Source organism: Zingiber officinale, chromosome 9A (genome assembly GCF_018446385.1).
Source record: "Zingiber officinale cultivar Zhangliang chromosome 9A, Zo_v1.1, whole genome shotgun sequence".
Classification (NCBI taxonomy): Eukaryota; Viridiplantae; Streptophyta; class Magnoliopsida; order Zingiberales; family Zingiberaceae; genus Zingiber; species Zingiber officinale.
The window spans coordinates 62,280,236-62,300,974 of NC_056002.1; positions in this window are offsets into that span (position 1 = coordinate 62,280,236).

Consider the following 20,739-nt stretch of genomic DNA (forward strand, 5'->3'; position numbering starts at 1 on the left):
AATTCGCTTACAACAATAGCTATCAGGCCACCATCAAGATGGCACCTTATGAAGCACTTTATGGCAGGAAATGCAGATCACCCATATGCTGGCAAGAAGCAGGAGAGAGGAAAGAGATGGAAGCAGAGCTAGGCATTCAGACAGAGGTGATAGACGAGACTACTCAAGCAATCCAGAAAATCAGACAGAGAATTGAGACTGCCCAGAGCAGACAGAAGAGTTATGCTGACACACGCCGTAGGCCATTGGAATTCCAAGTAGGAGATTCAGTTTTCCTCAAGGTCGCTCCTATGAAGGGAGTGATGAGATTTGGCAAGAAGGGCAAATTAAGTCCTCGCTATGTAGGACCTTACCTGATCATAGAGAGGATTGGGAAAGTAGCTTACAGGCTGGACTTACCACAAGACATGTCAGCAATACACAATGTATTTCATGTCTCTATGCTAAAGAAGTGTCTCCATGACCCGAGCCAAGTGATTCAACCACAGTCAGTGCAGATCCAAGAGGATCTTAGTTATGAGAGCAGACCTACACAGATAGTGGACAGAGCAGTCAAGAGATTGAGAAATAAAGAAGTACACTAGTGAAGGTCGTCTGGCAGAACCAGAAGCACGAGGAAATCACTTGGGAGCGGGAGGACAGTATGAGACAGAAGTATCCAGAGCTATTCTAAGTTCGAGGACGAACTTTTTATAAGGTATGGGGGATTGTAACGACCCAATTTTCCCTATTCTGAGTTTCAAACGTCCATAAAAATGTTTGAAAATACTGTTAAAATATTCTAGAGATTTTTAGGAATTTTTAGAGTATTTTTACGTAATTTTTGGAGGTCGTTTAGTATTTTTACAAAGCCAAAGAAGTTTAAAAAAAAAAAAGGTTGGAGAAGAGGTTCGAACCCGTGACCTCGGGTCGGACCAAACCAAGCCAAACCGGCTTGACCAGCTGGGATAAGGGATTGATGTTAATCTCAAATAGAGTTAAATAAGGTTATAGTATAGTTGAGTTATATCCGATTACTTATAAAAGGAAATAAGTTTTGGGATTTTAAAAAACCTAAACATTTTCTCTCCTCCTCCCTCGCGACGGCGTCTCCTCTCCTCGGGCGAAGACCGCAGCTCAAACCTAGGCGATTCCGACGGCCGGCGAGCTCTCTCCTCCACGGATTCTTCGCGAAGCCGAACTTCTCTCGGCAAGGAGAGCGTGCGGGCACAAGAAGAAGTCAAAAGTTTCAAGCTTTGGAACCCTAGACCTTCCTCTTCTCGGTTGTAAGTCAAAGCAATCAAGGGTAAGTACTACTCACCTGCGGTAGGAGTTGTTTCGGATTTCTTTATTTTTTTCTTTGATTCTTCCTTGCTTCCGAGGTCTAGCATGAACCCTAGAATCTTAATGTTTCACTGCACGGCAAGTTTGACCTTTCCTTTTCATGAGTATAGCAAGTTAAGGTCAAGAAATAGTGTTCTTTGTTCTTTTTGAATACAAAGCATGTTGTAGAGATTTTTGGTCCTATTGGGCTCTCTGCCGTGAGTCATAAGGGAAGAATATGAATTATTAGGTGTAGTTTTGGATGCCCTAATTAATGTTCCGAGTATGAACAGATGTTAAGCTCAAGTTGGAGTTTTAATTCTTCCTTTGTTTCGGATTGTGATGTACAAAATTGTGGTTCTGTTGTGGGAAGTATAGTATTACCTTGGGTGTCATGAACTCATTGGGATTTATGATTTGCCATGGCAGTTTTCCATACTTGTGATTTTCTGTTACATCGTGATTCTTGACTTAGGAATCAGATTTAGCATTGATCACCCATATATATATATATATATATATGCTTGCTTCAATTGTTAACTTTTAGGGTAGAATTTCTGTGGTCATGTTTTCTTAGTTAGTTACGGCTTGGTTTTGGATTTTATTCCAACATTTTAGTTTTAAAATTGTTTAAGCACTGTAGGTTGGATTGATTTCAACACTGCGGTGTAGATCTGTTAAAGCATTGTTACGATACCAAGCTTGAAACCTTTCATGATTAGTAAACAAAAGCTTGATTAGTTAGTATGCAGACTTATTTTTCTCAGCATGCTCAGTTAGTTGCAATTCAACTCCCTACCTGATAGATATACTTTCAGTGTTCAGATTTGCTTTCCTTTGCTCTATCTTACAACATGTTTAGTAAGTCCAGGTTAGCATTCTATGCCATGTTTTTACAGCATGTTTAGAAGTATTAAAGTAGCATCCTTTGTCTATTTTACAGTATGCTTAAGAAGCCCTAAAGTAGTGTTCTTTGTCTATGTTTTATAACATGATTAGAATCCCTAAAGTAGCATTTATGCCATGTTTTTACAGCCTGATTGAAAGCACTAAGTAGCATTCTTTGCTCTATTTTACAGCATGATTAGTAAGCTTAAAGTTACTTTCTTTTGCTCTATTTTACAGCATGATTAGTAAGCTTAAAGTTGCTTTCTTTGCTCTATATTATAGCATGATTAGTAAGCTTAAAGTTGCTTTCTTTTGCTCTATTTTATAGCATGATTAGTAAGTTCAGATTTGCTTCTTTTCCTTTGTTTTACAGCATGTTTAGAAAGTTCAGATTTGCCTTCCTGTTGCTTTGTTTTATAACATGCTTAGAGAGAGTTTAGATTTGTTTCCCTTGTATTGTTTTTATATAGCATGCTTAGTTAATTGTAATCCTATACTTGTTAGAAATATATCTAAAGGATTCTAATAAGCTCTAATAAAGGATTATGAGAAGTATGAGTAAAGAAAAAGACCAAGGTCTAATTAAAAAGAGATAACAAGTAAATTAAAGTAAGAGGCTAGTACCCGACATCCAAGAGCTTGTCGTTAAACAAATCCAGGTGACCATTTCCGAGGTCTTGGCCCTGGTAGACCGAGGTCTGCTCTTTTAGGATTGGTGGCTCGCAACCCCAACCTATTAGGGAACGCGCATGAGTTGGTACTAGGCCTGGGCCCAAGAAAAGAAAACCCAAAGTAAAGAAAGTAAAGAAAAGTAAAGAAAGAAAGAAAAGTAAGAAGGAAGAAAGAAAGAAAGAAGAAGAAAGTAAAGGATAGAAATTAAAAGATTAATTTCTAACACAAGGATACAAGAAATGAAATAAGTTCCAAGCTTAGAATAAATAAGAATGGTTAGTTTTCTTTGATTCTAAGTTTACATTGTTAGTTTCTTGTTATTCTGCTTGATACTGAGTATGATTTGTATTCTGTTCATTTTCTGTATACCATGAGCACATGCAGATAGCTTTATTATTATTTCAGTTTCAGCACTTATGCATTTCATTTATGCATTTCGAGTTTTGTGAGATAGATTAGTACTTACTAAGCGTTTTCGCTTATAGATACTTTTCTTTTTCCTCCTACTGCAGATAAAGGAAAAGCTAAGATATGAAGGGAGGCGATAGGGTGGTGGTGATGATGGATGTGTGTGGTGGCTGGACTATGGAGAGATCCAGAATGAGCTGGCAAATTGCCAAGACTTTTCTGTTTAGTTCTTTTAGTTCTCTTTTAAGTGTTATTATGGGTTGAGACTGTAAATAAGTTTATTCCGCATTTGTAATTAGTTTTCTTTTATTATGAGTTGGAGTAGTATAGTTGTTGCTATTGCTAGAGTAGTTTCTTTCTTCCTGTTGATTTATTACTGCGTGGTTGTGAATAAAATGTGTTCCAGCCGCCTGTGGCTGCGTATATATCTTATGTATTATGGATTTGGTCACCGGTACAGGGGAGACTCTGTCGAAATTTTTCGGTAGGAATTTCTCTGAACCGTGATAAATCTAAGTGTCGCTAAGAATAGCATAAGTGAAACTAGTAAGTAGAGTAGGAGTTAGGTAACGGTCGCCCTTAGAGAGTAGTAGTAAGAAGGGTGGTCGTTACAGTGTCGAAAGTCTATGTACTGCTAAACTAAAACATAAAATCCACACGGAAGCTACTTATACTCCAGGTGAGGGATTTCTTACCTCGTACGCTAGTTTCCTTACGGTTCTAGTCGCTAGGTTTCCGGAGAAGACGATCCTTTCGATAGTCTTCTTGCGCCAACACGTTCCTCTCGCGGAGGGGAGCGTCCTTGTGCTGGAATCACTGCCGGAAGGTGCTCTTAGGGCCCTAGGGAGAGAACCCTAGGGTTGGCGTCGAGAAGTAGAAGGAGAAGGAGAGGTGGCGGCGTGTAAGGTGAGGTCTCGGTGGAGAATTCCCGAACCAAAGAAATAAACCCAACCCACTCCAGTTTTCTATTTATATTAAGTGGTAAATTTCTGCCCATCTCTAATATAAATTTAATTGATTCCCTTTTCTTTCAGCACGGCCCTGCTGGGTTCACCCGGTTACTAAGGTTCACCATAAGTCATAGGACCCAATAGGTCTCAGGTTCAATTCCCGCCTAGGCTATTTTCGTTTTCTATTTGTTTTTGCTACTTCCGCTACTCTAAAAATTCTGTAAAAATATCCTAAAATTCCAGAAAAATCATAGAATATTTCTAACGAAATTTCGAGAATTTTCGGGCATTACAATCCCCCATACCTTATAAAAAGTTCGTCCTCGAACTTAGAATAATTCTGGGTACTTCTATCTCATGCTGGCTTCTGTCTCCCAAGTTGCCTCTTCTGCTGTGTGACTATGCCAAATAACCTTGACTAATGGTACTTCCTTGTTCCGTAATTTCTTAACTGCTCGGTCTATTATCTGAATAGGCCGACTATCATAGCTGAGGTCTTCGCGGATCTGTACCGATTGGGGCTCAATCACCTGGGTGACATCTGGGATATGCTTCTTCAACATAGAGACATGAAATACATTATGGACAGCTGACATTTCCTGGGGCAGCTCTAACTCATATGCTACCTTGCCCACTCTTCTGCTGATAAGGTATGGTCCCACATATCTGGGACTTAGCTTGCCCTTCTTCCCAAAACGCATTACTCCTTTCATGGGAGCTACTCTGAGGAACACTGAATCCCCAACTGAAAACTCTAAAGGTCTGCGCCGTGTATCAGCATAGCTTTTCTGGCGGCTCTGAGCTGTCTCTATTCTCTGGTGGATCTGCTGTATAGCTGCTAGATCTGTCTGAAGTTCTAGTTCTTTCTGTTCACCACTCTCATACCAGCAGATTGGAGATCTACACCTCCGCCCATAGAGAGCCTCATAAGGTGCCATACCGATAGTGGCCTGATAGCTGTTGTTGTATGCAAATTCTGCTAGACTCAGATATTTGCACCAACTTCCTTTGAAATCTAGGGCACATGCTCGGAGTATATCTTCGAGTACCTGATTTACCCGCTCCGTCTGTCCATCTGTCTGAGGATGGAAGGCTGTGCTAAACTTCAACTTCGTGCCCAAAGCTGACTGTACACACTCCCAGAAGTGTGATGTGAATCTGTTATCTCTGTCTGATATAATGGTTCGTGGGACTCCATGTAGTCTAATGATCTCCTTGAGATACACCTGAGCTAGCTGTTCCATGGAGTAGGAGATCCTGATAGCTAAGAAGTGGGCTGATTTAGTCAATTTGTCGACTATTACCTAGATGGTATCAAAACCATTTGTGGTTCTGGGTAATCCCACGATGAAATCCATAGAAATGTCTTCCCACTTCCATTCTGGAATCTGAATAGGCTGCAAAACTCCTCCTGGTCTCTGATGTTCTGCTTTAACCCTCTGACAGGTTAGGCAGGTGCTGACATATCGAGCGATGTCTCTCTTCATCCCAGGCCACCAAAAATGTTTCTTCCAGTCCTTGTACATTTTGGTGGAGCCAGGATGCATCGTGTAAGGAGTCTTGTGAGCCTCGTCTAGGATTTTCTTCTGTAGTTCCTCCTGATCTGGAACACATAATCTGTCGCCAAAGTACAACACCCCGCTAGCGGACACTCTGAGTTCTCCACTTTCTGATTCTGCTAATCCTTGCTTGATTTTCTGAATTTCAGGATCCTGTTCCTGAGCTGTCTGGATGTCACCAAGCAAGGTAGACTCTAATGTCATAGTAGAGAGCTGTCCGACTATGAATTTGAGACCGAAATCTGTGATCTCTTTCTGTAGGGGTGGTGACGTGGCTGCTAAAGATAATAGGGCATCACTGGACTTTCTGCTAAGTGCATCTGCTAGCCTATTTGCCTTTCCTGAGTGGTAGAGGATGTCTATATCGTAGTCCTTGACCAGCTCTAGCCATCTGCGCTGTCGCATATTCAGATCCTTCTGAGTGAAGAAGTACTTCAGACTCTGATGATCTGTATACACTCTGCACTGAGCTCCATACAAGTAATGTCTCCAAATCTTGAGAGCGAACACCACTTCCGCAAGCTCAAGGTCATGAGTGGAGTAATTCCTCTCATAATCCTTGAGTTGTCTGGAGGCGTAGGCGATTACCTTGCCATCTTGCATCAGCACTGCTCCTAGTCCCAACTTTGAGGCATCACTATATATATCGAAGCTATCTGCGTTTTCTGGTAGAGTCAGTATAGGTGCACTGGTCAATCTTCTTTTCAGCTCGCTGAAACTGTTCTCGCAGTCCTCTGTCAGAGCTGTCAGTGGGGAGGCTATCCTGGAGAAATCCTCTACAAACTTTCTGTAATAACCTGCTATTCCCAGAAAGCTTTTGATCTCACTAGCGTTCTTGGGTCTTTTCCAATTGCTCACAGCTTCTATCTTACTGGGGTCTAGCATGATACCATCCTTTGAGATGATGTGACCCAGGAAGGACACCTGATCTAACCAAAATTCACATTTTGTGAACTTGGCATACAGCTGGTTCTGCTGAAGGGTCTGCAATACTATTTTCAGGTGCTCTGCGTGTTCTTCCTGAGTTCCTGAATAGATAAGAATGTCATCGATGAATACGATAACAAATTTATCTAAGTATTCTCTGAATACCCTGTTCATGAGGTCCATGAAAGTAGCTGGAGCATTTGTCACGCCAAAGGGCATGACTACGAACTCGTAATGTCCGTATCTAGTCCTAAATGTTGTCTTGGGTATATCCCCTTCCTTGACTTTCACTTGATGATAACCTGATCTGAGGTCTATCTTAGAGAACACTGCTGCTCCCTTTAGCTGGTCGAACAGGTCATCAATTCTGGGAAGAGGATACCTGTTCTTGATTGTGACTTGGTTCAGTGCCCGGTAATCTATACACAAGCGCATGCTCCCGTCCTTCCAATACAGGTGCTCCCCATGGTGAGTGACTAGGGCGTATGAAGCCTTTGTCAAGCAGCTCCTGTAGTTGCTCATGAAGTTCTTTTAGTTCTGCTGGAGCCATGCGGTAAGGTGCTTTGGAGATAGGATTTGTACCGGGGATGAGCTCTATCTCAAATTCGATCTCCCTTTCTGGTGCTAGGCCTGGTAACTCTTCAGGGAAGACTGCTAGGTAGTCACATACGACTCGGACCTCTGCTAGCTGTTGGTCCTTGTCCTGACTGGTACTGACTACGTGTGCTAAGAACCCCGTACATCCTGAGTCCATCAACCTCTGTGCCTTCATAGCTGAGAGAAACTTCTTGGCCTTTCTCCTGGGTTCTCCGACGAATTCGAATTGTGCTTCCGCTTTAGGTTGGAATATGACTTTCTGTTTACGACACTCGATGGAGGCACCGTATTTGATCAAGAAGTCCATCCTGATGATAACGTCGTAGTCGGTCATATTAATCACTATCAGATCGTAAAAGAGCTCTCTGTCTGCTATAGTGACCGGCACTGCTCTGAGCTAGTGCGTAGACGCCATGATTTCTCCTGAGGGTAACGTCGTAAGGAACTAGCTACTGAGTACCTCTGGAGGTACTACTAACTTCTCAGCAAATGCCCTGGATATGTATGAATGGGTTGCCCCAGTATCGAATAAGACAGTTGTACTTTGCTGTAAAATACTAATCTGACTTGTAACAACTGTCGAGGCATTCGCTGCGTCCTCTCTGGTGAGTAAGTAGATCCTCGCATTGGTCGTAGCTGGAGGGGCTTCTAATCTGCCCTGGCTGATATGTGGACCATCTAAAGCGGCCTGCATCTGATGTAACTGAGCTGGCTGGCCTCCATACTGAATCGGCTGTGGCTGAGGAAGACTGATCTTGTTTGGACACTGCTTGGCCATATGCCCTTCCTGTCCGCATTCAAAGCATCCTCGTGTGCCCTTACGACAAACTCCAAGATGGAATTTCCCACAAGTAGCACACTTTGGATAACGGGCCGCTTGGTTGGCCCTCCTTTGGGTAACTCCCGGTTTGCGCTTGTTGGAGTTCCTTTCCGTTAGAGCCATGGGAGTTGTGGCCCTCTTTTCGAGTGCCCGAGCCTCCTTGGCCCTTAGTTTCGAGAGGACTTGCTTCTGCTGCTGATATGGTAATGCTCGGTGATTAGAGCACCGCTCACTAGCTCTTCTGTGGTTTGCGCCTATGAACGCCACCACCACGTTCATCGCTATTTCCTCGAGATCTTGAGCATCAACCGACTCGTTCTTTCTCTCGTGCCGACTAGTTCAGGCATGACGAGCCAACTGCTGAATTTCTTCACGCTTCCTCCATCGAAAGGTTGCCCTGACGAAACTCGGTGAACTCGTCATAGTGGCGGTGACCCGCATATGAAAGAACTCCTCAAAGAATTCCTTCTCAAGTCGGCCCATGTTATCTGGTTTATTGGGCGCTTCGCTCTAATTCTCTCCCACCACATGCGTGCATCCGGCAGAAGGAGGCGCACTTCACCTTTTCATACTCCGTCCAGTCCGAAGCTCCATCGTACTTTCCAATGTGTTTTGACCTGGCTTGAGCATCCCATGATTCACTGGTGCCTGAGAAATTCTCCGGCTTGACTCTCGCCATCGGATCGATAGGCTTCCTCGTGTTCCTGCCGCGAGCCACCGGTGCCGCAGTTGGACGTGGAACCTCTAAAACCACCGTGTCGCTAAGTTAGGTTCCGGGGTGACAGTGGGAGTTCTCTGCTGCCTAGCCTTTAAGGTGGCTATTTCTGTCGCTCACCTAGTCAGAACCGAGCCACTAGTCGTAAGGTCCGGGGAGGTATTGAATCGCCCGCCTCATGGGGCTCAGGTCGGGACCCTTCTAGTAGGCCCTCGTGCCATTTCTAAAGACATGGAGGACATACATGACTAACACAATCATAAGGGAGTAACTATTGTTATCATGTTAACCACTATCATAAACAAGCATGCTTTAGTTATATCTGAACATGAAAACAAGAAACATAACGAAAGTGAGAGAGGTTCTTACTTGGAAGCTGCAGGTTCAATGCTGATGTGTGTGTAGGAAGTATGAAAACTGCTCTGATACCACTCTGTAACGCCCCGCCTCCTACTAACTAGGCTGTGAGGCTGAGCGTCACATTATGCTGTGCTAACTGTGCGGAAAACTGATGTAATTTAAATTTTAGTTGCTAACTGATAACTATTCTTGGTTCTACATGTGCGGAAGGGTATAATCTAAATGATACAAGGTGTATACTACATTCCCTATGGACTAGAAGCTGATCTGCTAAGTTTCTTGGTCGAAACTGCACTTCCCAATCGATCCAGACTGAACTGGATCGATTGCTCTCTGTTGGATCGATCCATGGATCGATCCGATCGGCTGATCGATTCAGGCTCACCGATCGATCCAGTGATCGATCCAGCGTGCTTCTGTGCACGGGACTATATTTGGATCGATCGGCTGATCAATCCAACATAAATCAATCGATCCAATGATCGATCAAAAACCTTTCTGTTCGCGAGTAAAAGCTTGGGTCGATCGACCGATCAATCCAGAGGCCTTCTGTTCAAGACAGAATGTGTCTGGATCAATCGGCTGATCGATCCAGAAGCCTTCTGTTCGCGGAATCAGCCCCCAATCGATCCATGGATCGATCGAGGACCCCCCGATCGATCCATGGATCGATCGAAGTTTCTGATTTCGCACTGAAACTCTGATTTCAGCACTAGTTCGTGCCAAAATCTCACACAACAATTATACAATGCATGGAAAACATTCTAATATCTACTAACTAACATTCTAACATGCCATAGTGCAAGGTTCATTAATTCATAGCATTTAAACCACTAGAAATGCATAAAAGTGTCTTAAGAAAAGAAACTAAGTTCTTAATTTGCTAAACTCCCTAAGGATCTTCATTTCAGGTCCCTGCCACACACACCATCTCTGCATTGACCACCAGCTTCCTCTAGTTCATCTTCCCTTTACCTTTATCTGCAGTATAAAGGAAAGAAAGTATTTATAAGCTTTCGCTTAGTAAGAAACCATCTACCTCACAAAAACATGCATACGATGCATTTATGCTTTTAAAACATGCCATTTGAAATATGTACTGATTAAACTAAAACATGGCATGCTATCAAACAGTACATGGAAATCAAGAGCTAAACATGGCATACTATCATCTATAGCATATGTAACCAAAAGCTGAGCATAGTGCTATCATACATAATCATAAAAGAAATGAGCTGAACTGAAGCATAAACTGAGCTAATTCTAGCAAATGCTTAAGCTATACTGATCTCACCTAACTGTTTTGTGAGAGTTTAAAACTACATACATAATAGATGAAAATACATATACATGCTGCTGTTTGGGCCCGACAACTGTACGTACTATGCGCGCGTTCCTAACTAGACCCGGGTTTGCAAGTCCTGAATTTATTAGGGTTTACTAGGTTATCTAAACCTAGGGACCGACTATGGGAGCCCAACCCAATGGATATCTAATCCTGTACAGTGCCACTGAAAAGTAAAATACTGAATATAACTATTTATTGCTTGCCTTGCTCTTTCTATGTTATCTGAACCTAGAGCTAGGTTATCTGAACATAGAGCTAGGTTATCTGAACCTAGAGGCGACTATGGGAGCCCACCCATTGGACATCTAGTCCTGTAAAAGCTGAAGCAAAGCTAAATAATCTGTGAAAATGCTTCTATTGCATTTATCTATGCTACTAAAATGCCTAAGTTGCATTTTACTGCGATAAACAATTTAATTGAACACTTGGTGTGCGCTAATTCACATCCCTTGTGTCGAAAGTCTATGTACTGCTAAACTAAAACATAAAATCCACACGGAAGCTACTTATACTGCAGGTGAGGGGTTTCTTACCTCGTACGCTAGTTTCCTTACGGTTCTAGTCGCTAGGTTTCCGGAGAAGACAATCCTTTCGATAGTCTTCTTGCGCCAACACGTTCCTCTCGCGGAGGGGAGCGTCCTTGTGCTGGAATCACTGCCGGAAGGTGCTCTTAGGGCCCTAGGGAGAGAACCCTAGGGTTGGTGCCGAGAAGAAGAAGGAGAAGGAGAGGGGGCGGCATGTAAGGTGAGGTCTCGGTGGAGAATTCCCGAACCAAAGAAATAAACCCAACCCACTCCAGTTTTCTATTTATATTAAGTGGTAAATTTCTGTCCATCTCTAATATAAATTTAATTGATTCCCTTTTCTTTCAGCACGGCCCTGCTGGGTTCACCCGGTTACTAAGGTTCACCATAAGTCATAGGACCCAATAGGTCTCGGGTTCAATTCCCGCCTAGGCTATTTTCGTTTTCTATTTGTTTTTGCTACTTCCGCTACTCTAAAAATTCTGTAAAAATATCCTAAAATTCCAGAAAATTCATAGAATATTTCTAAAGAAATTTCGAGAATTTTCGGGCGTTACAGTTGCAGTGGGAGATGTTTATCCTTCGATAAGAATAAAATATGGATTTTAAGTAATTGTCTTTACGTACCAAGTTTAGAAAGAACTAGTTTTCAGTTTCTAAACTATTCAAAGAACTTGATATTCTGCCTCTTTTAATAACAAAATTGTTATTAAGAAAAAGAGGGAAGTTATCTGTTCTGGTACGTTGGTTGGCAATTTATAAATCCAATAACTCCCACGATGCAACAAATAGAAATTAGTAACACATCTTCTAACTTTAAGAGAAAGCAACCTTCGGAAATGAACCAATTATATCTTTGGTATCTAAGGCTAGGTTATATTAACTTGAGTAGGATTCATTGGTAGCTGATGAACTTTTGGGTTCATTGGTAGTGGAAATCTTTCCAACCTGCGAGTCTTACTTGGAAGGAAAAATAATCGAGAAGCTTTTAAGTATAAGGGGTATGGAGCCAAAGATACATTGGAATAGGTTCATTTTGATTTGTGTGATCCTATGACAAGAGTTAGTATCGAATATTTTGTCTATTTTATAGACAACTATTCGAGATACAAATACATTTACTTGATGTGCCGCAAGACTAAGTGCTTTGATTAGTTCAAAGAATACAAGGCTAATGCGGAGAAATGTTAAAGTAAAAGTATCAAGTCACTATGGTAAGATCGTAGTGACAAATACCTCTTGGGATAATTTAGGAGTCACTTATCAGAAGTCGGGACTCTATCCCAACTAACTGCACCTAGTACACCCCAACAGAATGGTGTAGTAGAAAGAAGGTATAGGACTCTTATGGAAATAAGTAGATTGATGATGAATTAATTACCAAATTCGTTTTAAGGATATACACTAGAAACAGAAGTGAACATAATACCTTCTAAAGTTAGAACTCTCTACTCCCATAGAATTGCAGAATGGGCGTAAGCCTAGTCTGAAGCATATTCAGATTTGGGTGGTCTAGCACATGAGAGACACTGATAAGTTGGGCAGGAGTTCACTTGTTTGTGAGTTATTCTAAAGAAACGAAAGTAGGTTTATAGTCTTAAAAAATCAGAAGGTCATTGTTAGAATCAATGACCGATTTTTAGAAAAGGACTATGTAATAAACCACTAGCCCATAAGTAAATTTGTTCTTAAATAAATTATAAAGGACATGTCTAATCTAGTACCAACTGTACAAGATGAAATATCACAAGAAACTGCAACACGTATCATAAATGATACACAGACAGTGGCTCATCGTAGTGGGAGGGTTGTCAAGCAAACTTAAAAGATTCATGTTTTGGGAAAGTTTTTGGACTTGATCCCAAATAAACATGAGTCTGATCCCAGACATATGATGAAGCACTTCAAGATAAAGATGCAGCATCTTGGCAAAGAGCAATGAATACAGAATTAGAATATATGTATTCTAATAAAATCTGGAAGCTTGTAGAACCACCAGATGGTGTAAAAGCCATTAGGTAAAAATAGGTCTACAATAGGAAAAGATGGATAGACAGGAAGGTGGAAACTTTCAAAGCAAGGCTTGATGAAAAAGGAAACCTTTTCACTAGTAGCCATGCTTAAGTCTATCTAGATTCTTTTATCTATTTGGCAAGTGGATGTCAAGACAACATTCCTTAATGGAAGTCTTGAAGAAAGCATCCATATAAAGTAACCAGAAGAGTTCATTGCAAAGGGCAAAGAGCATCTTGTGTGCTAGCTCAATCAGTCTATAGACTGAGGCAAAACTTCAAGGTCTTGGAACATCCGGTTTATCAAAATAATCCAGACCTATGGATTTATTTAGTAACCGGATAAGTCTTGTGCATACAAAAAGTGTGATGGAAACGTGGTGGTATTTCTTGTACTATACGTAGATAACATTTTTGGTAGTTGGAAACAATATCAAAATGTTGTCAGAAGTAAGGGTATGGTTGTCCAAACAATTCGATATGAAGGACTTGGGAGAATGTATATATTCTTGGGATCAAAGTAATAAGGGATCGCAAGAAAATAATATTTTACTTATCCCAAGCTTCATATATCGAAAAAATCTTTGCTCGTTTTAAGCATGCAAAACTCCAAGAAAGGTTTCTTACCTTTTTAGCATGAAGTAACTTTATCTAAAGAAATGTCTCCGTAGACATCAAAGGAGATAGAGGAAATGAAGGCAGTTCTTTATTCTTCGGTTGTCGGAAGCCTAATGTATGCTATGCACGATATCAGAAATCTGTTTTGCCAAGGGTATAGTTAGCAGATATCAAAGTAACCCTAGACAAGGACATTGGACTGCAGTAAAGCATATATTGAAGTACCTTAGAGGCACTAGAGATTATATGCTAGCTTACAAGGCAGTTAATTTAGTCCCTGTGGGTTGCACGGATTTTGACTTCCAGTCGGATAGGGACAATAGTAAGTCAACCACGGGGTTTTGTGTTTACTTTAGGAGGTAAAGTCATAACTATGGAAGAGTGATAAGCATAGGTGTTTTTCTGAACTCCACCATAGAAGTTGAGTATATGGCAAACCTCTGAGGTAGTCATAAAAGCTGAATGACTCAATAACCTCAAGATAGACTAAGATATAATTTCTGGTTTGTCCAAAGATTATTACAATTTATTGTAATAATAGTGGTGCAGTAGCAAACTCGAAGAAACCATGAGTTTATAAGGCAAGTAAACACAATAGAGCGCAAGTACCACCCAATACGAGAAATCGTATAAACGAGGAGAAGTTGTTGCTGCCTAGATTGCATCTGATGATGACCTATAGATCTTTTCACTAAGGCCCTTAAGGCAAGAGCTTTTGATGGGCATGTTGAAGGGTTGGGAATCAGATGTATGGCAGCAGATATAGTAGCTTAGTCTTTTAGTATAAGTGGGAGATTGTTAGGATGTATACTAAAAGTCTAGCTTTTGGTATAAACATTTATCTAGAAATAAGAATCACATTGGTCAAATGTCTACATTTATGATAAATGTAGTTGTTCAATTAATTTATATTGTAGATAACATGGTGTGTGGTGTCACACACAGAGGATCATGTTATCAGTACCTTATAAATTATAAACAGTAGCTCACGACCAAGATGGAAAGGAACAAACCATTGGAAGGTCGTAGTGTAATTAGGTATTAGTTTATCTTAACTATATAATTACACTAATACACTTAGAGTGTATTGAGTAGGACCATTAGAGGTCGTTTCTTTTTATACTGACTTTATAAAGGAACAAAGACCTCAGTTATTATGGAAGTGTGTGCTCTTAATCCTAATATAATAACAAGCACATATATTTGATATTTATTTCTTTAATTTATCAATGGGTGAGATTTAGTTCGATAAATCAATAAGCCCGATAAGTTGAGAAATGATATCACTTATAGTGTGTGTTGTTGATTATAGGAGGAAACTGTGTCCTAGTAATCTAGGTTGAGAATGTCCCCAAGAGGAGTTCATAAGGATTGCCATGTTAAATCCTGCAGGTGGACTTAGTCCGACATGACGATGAAGTTGAGTGGTACTACTCTTGGAGCTAGATATTAATTAAGTGAGTTGTCAGTAACTTACTTAATTAGTGGACATTTGTTATCTTAAACACAGGGAGACTAACACACTCATAATAAGAAGGAGCCCAAAATATAATTTGGGATTGGTGCGGTAGTTCAATAATAGTTCTTTAGTGAAATGAATTATTATTGATGAAATTAAGTTGTGTGTTCAGGGTGAACACGAGATTCTTAATTTCATTGGGAGACCAAAACCAATTCCTCCTCTCGGTCCCTATCGTAGCCTCTTGTATATAGAGATTTATACCCACCACATACCCACCTTCTTACTCATCCAATGGGGCCGGCCAAGCTAGCTTAGAACCCAAGCTAGGGCCGGCCAAGACCAAGTAGATGAGCGAAGTTGGTGGCCGGCCAAAGCTTGGGTCCCAAACTTAGGTGGTCGGCCACTAAAATATTAAAAAGGTTTTTTATTAAAATTATTTTTTATGTGGATATCATGGTTTTAAAAGAGAGTTTAAAAATAAAAAATTTCCTTTTATAGCTTTCTACAAAAGAGTAAGAGAAGAGATTAATCTCTTTCCTTATTTGTAGATTAAAAGAATGGTTTTAATTTTTGGTAAAAACTTTCCTTATTTGTAAATCATTTACATGTTTAAAAGAGAGTTTAAAATTTGAAATCTTTCCTTATTTGTTGATTAAAAGGTGGATTTTAAATTTTAAGAAAACTTTCCTTTTTAACCATGTTCATGATTTAAAAGAGAGTTTAAAAATTAAATATTCTTTTTTATAAGTTTCTACAAGAGATTAAGAAAAGATTTGATATCTTTCCTTATTTGTAGATTAAAAGAGATTTTAATTTTTAGAGATAACTTTCTTTTTATCCACATGTTTAAAAGAAAGATTTTAATTTATAAAATTTCCTTTTTATTTACCAATCATAAAGGGATTAAAATTATTAGAGAAATTTTTATAAATTTTCGGAAACAAATTAGGAAGTTTTAATTCTTGTTTTAATTAAAACTTTCCTTGATTTGGGGCATAAGGTGGCCGGCCATTGTTATTAAGAAAAGAAAATTATTTTTAATTAAATAATTTTTCTTTTTCATGGCAAAAGAATTAAGGAAGTTTTTTATTAAATTTCCTTATTTGCCAAGATCAAGGATTATAAAAGAGGGGGTAGAGGTGCCTTCATAGTGAACATCTCTATTCTATTTTTCCTCTCTTTTCTCCTTGGGTGTGGTCGGCCCCTTCTTTCCTCTCTCTCCTTTGTGTGGCCGAAACCTTCTCTTGGTGGAGATAGCTTTGGTGGCCGGATCTAAGAAGGAGAAGAAGGAGAGAAAAGAAGCCTCTTTTCTAGTATCCCTTGAAGCATTGGTGGTGGTTGAATCTCTTCATCCTTGGAGGTGCTCTTGTTGTAGCCGAACCTTGCAAGGAGGAGAAGAAGGTGCTTTGGTGGGTTCTCATCTCGGAAGATCGTTGCCCACACAGCGTCCGAGGTTAGAAGAGGAATACGGTAGAAGATCGAGAGGTTTTTTCTTGCAAAAGAAAAGGTATACTAGTATTTAATTTCCGCATCATACTGGTTTTATTTCTTTGTAAAAATACCAAATACAAGAGGCATGCGATTCTAATTTTTTGAATTAGTTTTTGATGTTGTGTTCTTTTATTTTTCTTTTCCTTGTGATTTGATTGTTCTTTTTGGTTGACCTAAAGTTATTTAAGGAAATTAAATATTAGCTTTCCTTAAAAGGCTTTGTCTAGGTGGTGGTGGTTGTTCCCATATCCAAGAAGGCCATGTGCCTCGCCATGCAGTCCTAGAAGCCAATTTTGGAAATTAATAACCTAGGTGATTTGGATCGAACGTGTTAAGTTCCACAGGAGATCCAAGTCTAAACCTAAAAGAACAAATAAATTAAACTTAGGATCAAACGTGTTAAGTTCCGCAGACGATCCGAGTTTAATATAATAGAACACATGGTAGCTAGGAAAAGGTTCAGGCCTTTGTACAAAATTTTTGTACAGTGGAACCATTAGGTTTTCCGAGTAGCAACCAACAGCTACAAAAGTGATTTGGATTGCTAGAGGGGAGGGGTGAATAACGTACCTACAATCAAAAATTTGATTTCTCTTGCTAACAGCTTAGCAAGGACGCACATATCAATTAAATATATAAATAAATAAATAACATGAAATGCGAGTATTTAATTGGTTCACAACTCCCAAAGTGCTACGTCCATGCCCTTATGCATAAGAAGCATCTATTCGCTACCCTTATCCTATTCAATAAAGTACCAGAGGCAGAGAAACCTTATAACAACTTTATACAATAAAAGAGAGACAGAATAAAAAAAACTTTGAATGTGATCGAGATTTTGATCGTAGATGTGTGTTATACTATGAATAGAGCTCCTTATCTCATTCCATATTCTTTGGTTGAGCTACTAACATGGCATGTTCAGTTGATCGAAAGGGTTGTTTGGTCAACCAGAAAATGATGATGTGGCAGATAGAGCCCATCCACTCAATGGTCATCTCTCCTCCCTTTACTAATGTGGCATCCTATCAGTCGACCTAATAACTTACGGATCGACCTAAACTTGGTTAGTTTCGGATGACTTCTTTGGATCTATTGTCATGTGCCTTCTGGTCATCTGATCTTGACATCCAGTTGCCTAATCCCGTATACATCTAATCTCCACTGCTAGATTAGCTTCCATATGGCTTTTGGTCGCCCGATCTAGATGTTTAGTCGAGAGATCCAATCTCCAAAAATAACCTATATTATAGATAGGCATTATCTTTATTTATTGGTCGATTGAACTGCTAGTTTGTTCAATCAAAAATCCTTTTCCAATCTCCTAAAACTTATGACTCAATCATTTATGCTTAAGTTTACTTAAGATTGAGTCTACCCTCATTTAGGTACAATTCACTCAATCACTCGTCTCACTAGTATATCTTGTACATGCTGATAGATCGGATACAAGCAATAGAGGGGTGGTGGGGGGGGGGGTGAATATCGCTTTCTTTAAAACTTATCTTTTTCTTTTCAATCAGAATTGTGCAGCGGAAAATAAGAAAAGGGACAAAGTTGTTTACTTCGTTTGGAGCCTAGCTCGACTCCTACTCAAAGGCTCGCGGTCCTTGACTGCTTCGATGGGCAAAACACTATAGCCCTTCTTTTCGAAATCCTCGGAAAGAAGTGGATCGTACAGATACAAAGATGTAAGATAGTAACACTCCTACTATCTTACATGAAATTAAGTGTAGTACAGAAAAAGATATACTGACAATAGTAGTTGTAAGTCGAAGCTCAGTCGACACTATTGGACGAAGTGGCTTGCAGAGTTGATGAAGATTTGTAGCACGAGCAGCATGAAGAAGAGCACTTGAGTCAATCAGAAGTTCTATATCTGCCTCAGACTTCGAGCCTCCTTTTATAGGTATACTGGATGTTCGGTCGACCGATCCTCCTATTCGATTGACTGAACACGCTCCCTTCCTTCCTGGTTGGAGTGTGACACTGGCTCGATATTCTGCATTAATTGGTCTTTAATGGTTCGATCGACCGATCCATCTTTTCGGTCGACCGAACAAGCTCTTTCCCTGTTCGTCGAAATCTGCCGAGATCTTTCATTAATGCAGCTTTAACGTTGATTGGATCGGTCGACCGATCCCTGGGTTCGGTCGACTAATCTGCTTCTTTTCCTTTGCTGCTGATCAGTGTGTTGATGAACTGGCAATGTTGAGTCATTAAGGTTCGGTCAACCGATCTTACTATTCGATCGACTAATCATGCTTTGACTGGACTCTGGTATGATCTATTCTGAATTGATAACTACTTTGAGTTGACCTGGTTCGTTTGACCGATCATCTCCTTCGATCGACCGATCGGACAGAACCTGCAAAACAGTGTTAAGCAAAGCATCCTACAAAATAGAGATTAGCACAGTAGTATAAAATGCATGAGTAGTATTATAACGACCCGCCTTCTACTAACTAAGCTGTAAGGTCGATCGCTACATTATGCTATGCTAAATTACTATTGCGGAAATCTAGATTTATTAAAATTTTGCTAAACTGTTTACTGGAAAATCTGAACTTAATATTCTAGGTATACCTAGGAGTTGTACACATGCTAGGGAAGATAATCTATGCCTCTCGGATGTCCTACTAGCTGTAATCAGGCATGTCAATCGATCCATGGATCGATTGGGCTGTCGGATCGATCCCGTGATCGATCCAGCTTGATACTGGCACGGAAGAAGTCTCTGGATCGGTCGGCTGACCGATCCATAAGCTGTATCGCTTCTGTACGTGTCTGGATCGGTCTATCGACCGATCCAGGAGCACACTGATCGATCGGCAGACCGATCCAGTGTCTCACTGATCGGTCGGCTGATCGATCAGTGAGCGTCTGTGCTCTTTGTTCACACATGGATCGGTCGGTTGACCGATCCATAACAGATGCCAACTCTCTGTTCGCGTATGGATCGGTCAGCTGACCGATCCAGTGGCAAAACTTGACTCCAGATCGATCTGTAGATCGATCTGGGTTCTGATTTCACCCTGAAACTCTGATTTCAGCACTCTGGCGTGCCAAAACCTCACACAACAAATTCTAAAATCAATTGGAATGTATTCTAGCAACTATTAACCAGCATTCTAACATAATTACTAATAAACTAAATAAATCTCCCATGGTTTAAACATTCTAAGGTCTAAAAATGCATGAAAGAAGAAATACTAAGAATTCAACTATTTAAGCTTGCTAAAACCCTGAGGATCTTTTATTCCAGTTCCTGCCACACACACCATCTTTGCATTGAACTCCAGCTTCCTTTGCTAGTCCATTTTCCCTTTACCTTTATCTGCAGTATAAGGAAAGTAGAATCTGTAAGCTTAAAGTTTAGTAAGAAACTAACTACCTCACTAAAACATGCAACGATGCAAACATGCTTTTAAAGAATGCTATTTGAAAACATGTACTGGCATGGTATACTATGGTTGCAAGCATAAACTGAAATAACTGAACATGTAAGCTGAAACATGGCATAGCAAGCTAATCACATAGAACAATAATAGAGAACTAAGCTAACTGAAGCTAACCTGAAGCTGAAATCAAACTCAACTAACATAACTGATTTTATGAGTTTTGAAAACTAATAGCATAGTAGATCAAAATAATAATCATGTGCTGTTGGGCCCGGCAACTGTACTTACTGTGCGCGCATCCCTAACTAAACCCGGGTTTGCAAGTCCCGAATTTAGTAGGGTTTACTAGGTTATCTGAACCTAGGGACGACTGTGGGAGTCCAACCCAATGGATATCTAATCCGATACAGTGCCAACTGAAAAGTAAAATACTGAGTATAGCTAAACTGTTCTAAATTGCTGTTTCTAGGTTATCTGAACCTAGAGCTAGGTTGTCTGAACCCAGAGGCGACTGTGGGAGCCCACCCATTGGATCGTAGTCCCATATAAGCTAGAATAAATTGATTTACTGATTTAGATGCTTCTAATGCATTCAACTGAGCTGTTAAAATGCCTAATTTACATTTTTACTTAACTAGCTATTTTATCGAACACTTAATGTGCCCCAACTCTCCTCTCTATTAGG